At 37.0% G+C, this 5,807-nt stretch overlaps 1 non-coding gene across 1 annotated transcript; it reads right to left on the bottom strand.

Annotated features, from left to right (window-relative positions):
- Nucleotides 1-3,300: 3,300 nt before the first annotated feature.
- On the bottom strand, nt 3,301-3,407 carry LOC138388794 (U6 spliceosomal RNA). The gene has a single exon (XR_011234281.1). It is a non-coding gene; the product is annotated as a U6 spliceosomal RNA (small nuclear RNA).
- Between the last annotated feature and the right edge of the window lie 2,400 nt (nt 3,408-5,807).

Below are 5,807 nucleotides of genomic sequence, written 5' to 3'. Positions count from 1 at the left end.
CATAAAACAAAACAAATCTAAACCAGATAATCATTGGGTTTATTAATCACCATACACATGGATTTTAAGACTTCACAAAAGTGTTTGTAGGGAGCTTATTTCAAACATTGAGCATTCCCAAGTAAGTTAAGCTAAAGTTGCATAACTTTATCTATCTTAAAGAGAGAGGTGGGTGAAAGTGAGAGAGATAAAGTTAAAAGCCAGTTTGGAGAGAGGGGTAGAGTGTTAATATCTAGCAGAAATGAAGAAAATCAACTCTGATATAAAAATCTAAGATGGCAGAAAAGCGTGATTCTATTTAAGAACATTTGATTTATTTGGTTTATTCATAGCTCTTCAGGTATATAATAACACAATACCTGAGGAATGCCTATTTTGAACTACATTTAATTTGAGGGGCTAGAAATAGTTAAAATTTGAACTTAAAAAGTTTGAGTAAAGATAGAACTGTAAAGATTTTAATATGCATTGTGTACATGAATTTCATGGAAAGTTTGTTGTTTCTATGAAAATAATTTGTCAATTACAATGAACACAGTGAATAAGAAATTCATCATAATCATAATTTGAAGAGTTTAAATACCAAGAAGAAAGGGTTGTCCTTGACAATTAAATATCTCTATTAATAAAAAAGGCTAAGTAAAAAAAGAAAAGATATGTGATGGTAATTATATTTTATATTCTGAAAACAGCTGATAAATTAGAGAATTTAGATGAGCCATTGGGTTATGTTTTCATATGCACCTTAAACAATACATAATATTTAACAAATTCTCAATGTACTTTTTTCACATTTTAATGCTGCTGCCGACCAGGCCGTGGTTGTGACGAAGTTATTATTACTTGTGCTTACAAAAATTTATTGCATAAGTGAGTGTTAGCAGTTTGGAGGAAAGTCTTGAGGATAATAGTGGAGCATTCTTTTAAGCATTCTTTTAAGAACATCATAATGTTCACGATGGTGCAGGAGATAAGAGTGTATTAAAAAACACAAACATCAACAACTGCATCACAAATGAATTCAGAAGGGTTGGATTATAAATATGCAGAAGTTTTAGGAATATTTTAACAAATTTATTTTACTTATGTTTTACTCTTTATGTTTGCACAAGTGTGAAATATGATAAAAAATATGTGTCTAAGTCTAAAACTGTTCTTTTGGTAAGTATAGAATAAAAATTCTAGGTGATAAGAAAGCATTACGTTATAGTTTAAGCAGCACTGTTTTTTCTTTCTTAGTGGTAAATAAGAAATGGTGAGCCTTACAGTTGACAGTATCTTAAGAGTCAGTGAAAAACGGGACTCAGTTGAGATGTCATCCTTTATCGTCTAAGAAGGGAGATGAGAGAGACAGATAGAAGTACTGCCCACGAAGGACACTACCACTGTCCTCTCCTCCCCCACGAATGGAAGAAAGCAATAATAAAAGGTATTCAATGAGTTGCTAACTAGTAAAGATAAAAGCACAAAGCTGGTAAGCATGTCCTGATGAAACAAATGATTCAATTAATTTTATAGAAGACCATTTATTTAATCTTAGTCTTCCTCTGTCACTGAATCTGAAATCCAATTTGATGTCTGATTTGTATATCTAAGAGCAAAAATAGGTCCATGCTACATACTTCCTCAAAAGAACAACTTAATTAAAGACAAAACCTTTCCCAAGTATTAAGGTTGAAATAGATGCCTTAGGTAGGGTATCACTGAACTTGGCAGTTCTATAGAGCAAGTTGATTTTTTTCTCAGATACATTATTCTTCAAGAATATCTTCAATGTCAAGCCTAAAATGGTGTCTTTACAATACTGCCAATCAGTTAGTGTACATGTCCTCTTTCAATTGATTTATCCACCAGGCTCTTTTTGTGTCTGTTGAGGGAAAAGTCAATCCTGCATACGTTTTATTTTCCTGATCCGGTTGACAGAATCTCAGGGAAACATTCAAGGAGAGGATCCTGCTTCCATAGTTACATCACTCCTTCTGAGATTCCATTGCAATTCAGCAACAGATAATACCAATTCCAACTTTACAGTGTAGCTTCCATTTTGTGGAAAGCTATTTTCATTTTGGCACATTAACTAGTACAATATGAAAATGAAAAATCCTAAAGTGAATATGAAAATCTGTATACCCTCCAGCTGATTCTTCAAAGTTCATTTTCAAAATGTACTTGTTTTGTGATTCTCTGCAGTAGGAAAACTGTATTTACCAAACCATGTAGCACATTCCTAGACAGACACAATACCACTAAATCAGTCCATTTAATGTTGGCACTTTCCTTACTTGAGAGTTTGGTTTTGAGTAGTTCTCCTTTCCTCACGGATAATATAATTTTTAGAGTATCCAGTAACTGCTAACAGATTTTAAGTCATTTTACCTAATTGCAGCAGAAACGGAATGGTGTGTAGCACTAGGAAGGCCACATTTGCCAGCCTGCCTTACCATGGGGCGGCATCATGCAAGTATGTTTTGGCCAATAGAATGTGGATAGAAGTGATACACACACTTCCAGACCTCACCTTTCACTTCCTTTGCTTGTTGGATGATAGAGGCCAAGAATCTTGGGAGGATTCTGAGATTTAAGGGGGGTATTAGCAAAGAAGGAAGGAGCCTGGGTCCATGCATGACTTTGCGGAGCAGAGCAATCTCACATTTCCCACCCATATTTGACTGAGCCAAGACTGAACCATCAATCTCTCTTGTGTTAAACTGCTGATATGCTGGGACTGTGTGTTTCAGCAACTAGGGTTACTTAACCTGATTAGTAATGATTGTATAATAGTTAGAGAAATCCCCAACCATACTCCTTAGGCGTTTCACCAGATATTACATACTATAGATATATGGCCTTTGTAACATAGGAAAACATAATTGAAATGTATCTGGACATTTATTCCCTCATCTCAGAAACAGTTTTTAATTAAAAAATTTTATGTATACATAATAGTTGTATTTGTGGGGTGCACGTGACGTTTTGATATAGGCATACAATGTGTAATGATCAAATCAGGGTAATCACCTCAAACATTTATCATTTCTTTGTGTTAGGAACATTCCAATTCCACTTCTCTGGTTATTTTGAAATATACAGTAAATTATTAGTAACTGTAGTCACCCTACTGTGCTCCCAAACACTAGACCTTATTCCTTCTATCTAACTGTATTTTTGTGCCCATTAACCATCCTCTCTTTATCCCCCTCTTCCCCAGTACCCTTCCTGGCCTCTGGTAACCATCATTCTCTCTTGTCTCCATAAGATCAATATTTTTAGCTCCCACATATGAGTGAGAACATGCGCTATATAAATATGGAACGCTTCTCGAATTTGCATGTCATCCTTGCGCAGGGGCCAATGTGATCTTCTCTGTATCGTTCCAATTTTAGTATATGTGCTGCCGAAGTGAGCACTCAGAAATATTCTTGAGTGCTATGTTCCAAGCACTGGATAAGTTCAGGGCATACAATTATGAGCTGAATAGACATGATTCTTGTTCTCATGGAGCTTATAGTCCAGAAGGTAGATGTTAACTCATGTATCACACATATAAATGTAAAATTATAACCACAATCATTTCTGTGACACAGAAATCACAATCCTATCGGACGTAAAAATAGAAGTAGTTGCCTTATTTAGGGAGGCACCCAAGAGGAAGAATTCTGTGCTGAGAGGGGGCAGATATGAAGTGACCATGTGAAAGTCAGATGGCGTGAGACAATATGGCAGAGGGCCAGAGTGGGTGGAGCAGAGAGAGGGAAGGAAAACAGTGTAAGATAAGGCTAGACGAGAATGCAGTGACCAAGCTGGGTTAGAGTAAGCATTTTACTCTTCACCCAGATTCTAAAGAATCAGATTTGCCTTTTCCCCTTTGGAAAACACAGTTCTGGCTACATCATGGGGGGATGGATTGGACATGACCATGTACCTATATTTACATGAATGAAATTTGTGATAATATGAGTCACCTATCAATAGATGTAGACCCCAGGAAGAAAAGGAAATATAAAAACTGTTCAGCACTGAAAAAGTTTTGGGGATTAGATGATTGATATTTTGGTAAACTTTAGTTACTTCTAATTTTGTGTCATTTTTTTTGTTTGCTACTAATATTACAGATCATCTAGTTGTTCAGTCTGGTAAGTTTGAGACAGGAGACATTTGTCTTAGGCCACTGACAAGATTCCAAACTAATGAAATGGCAGGGAAATATGAGACTGGCTTGAGTGGGATTTTTGTCATTGGTGGCCTTGGCAGACCCTCTCCTTTGGACACCTATAGGTCACTCATTCGTACCAGCCACCCAAGAGCTTCCCCACAAAGGGCATTGGGGTGCTCTGACTCCCATTACCTAGAAGCTATTAAGACAATTTGGTTTCTTCCCAGAATTTATGAAGGATTATGCCCAAAGCACAAAAGAGAAAGAACTCCTTGGCTTCCCTGTCTGATGTACCCAGATTTCTGACACCAATGTCCATCTGTCTCAGACTGTCTCTTAATACGTGAAAAAATCATATGTTGAGATCTTGAATCTTTTCTATAGATTGTTTTCCTTTCTGTATATGAAAACCACTGTGACAGAGGCTTATGATTAAGCAATCATCTGGAGAGGTTTCCCGTCCTTCTCTGGGCCCCAGTCTCATTTCTCTCCTTGTGATTGAGGCTGTGGAGGCAGGCAAACACACCCTCTCAACCACACAAGTATCAGTGCAGGTTCATACTGGTTCCCTGTCCGCCACGCATGGGAGAAAGAGCTGGACGCTCAGCCCTTTGTTACTTTTTATTTTTAGACACACTTCACCTTTCCAGAAGCAACACATACAGAGAATGCCAAATAGACTGCCCTGCATGGAGATGCTTCTCAAAGACCTCTTTTCCCTGTAAGAAAGGATGATGGATTGCAAATAGTCATTTTCTAAGGTACAGTTGCACACCTTCAAAGTTAGCCTGTTAATTTGGTGATATTAACTTTTGAGTCACTTGACTAGTCAGTTTAGGAAGCAACAATTCTCTTAAAACTCTTTATAATTACATTTGGACAAGTTTGTGCGTAGGACCGCAAGTCCATCAGCTTATTATAACCATGGTGCGTTTCACACACCATCTTCATTATCTTGTGCTAAAGAAGAGAGCACACACTCCTCTGTGGGTAATTTTAGATTGGCCACTGACACACTCTGCAGTGTTTATAAAGAAAACAAAACTTGGATGTTGGCCCTTTTAATTATAACTGGCAGAATTGCTACACCCAAAAATCACATAATCTCTTCACCATATTATATCTTTGAAGACATCTGCTTGCAAAGCAGTAACAAGGAACTTGAATTCTAAAAACAAACTTTGTACTAGATTGATTGGTTTGGCGAGCCACGCTTCTGAAGTACTGACGGATTCTGAAAGATATATTCCTGAACTTTAAGAAAAGTTTAAAATATGCTATAATGGAGCTACATCAAATTGTCCTTGGCCTGGACATGCAGATTAGAGATGGAGACCCTATTTTACTGCTAAGGAAAGTCCATTGGCCCAATGGTACATGCCATAACTTTCACCAATCATTTCTGTACTTTTGTTCTGGGCTTCCAAATAAACATCTAGCCAAGGAAACATTTCAATAAGTTCAGTGCACAATTGCACCTGGGAAATGATCACCGCATAAAGTGCTATGTTCTAAGTGCTTTATATAATATTTTGAAGACACCTGAGAGTACTGAACATTCCACCAAACGATGAAAGCTGATCTATGACATCATCTTTACTATTCGTCAAGTATGTACCTTTCTTCACATCGATTTGGGACATGATCTGAATCC

This window comes from Eulemur rufifrons, chromosome 7 (genome assembly GCF_041146395.1).
Source record: "Eulemur rufifrons isolate Redbay chromosome 7, OSU_ERuf_1, whole genome shotgun sequence".
In the NCBI taxonomy this organism is placed as follows: Eukaryota; Metazoa; Chordata; class Mammalia; order Primates; family Lemuridae; genus Eulemur; species Eulemur rufifrons.
This window is presented reverse-complemented; position numbering and strand designations above follow the sequence as displayed.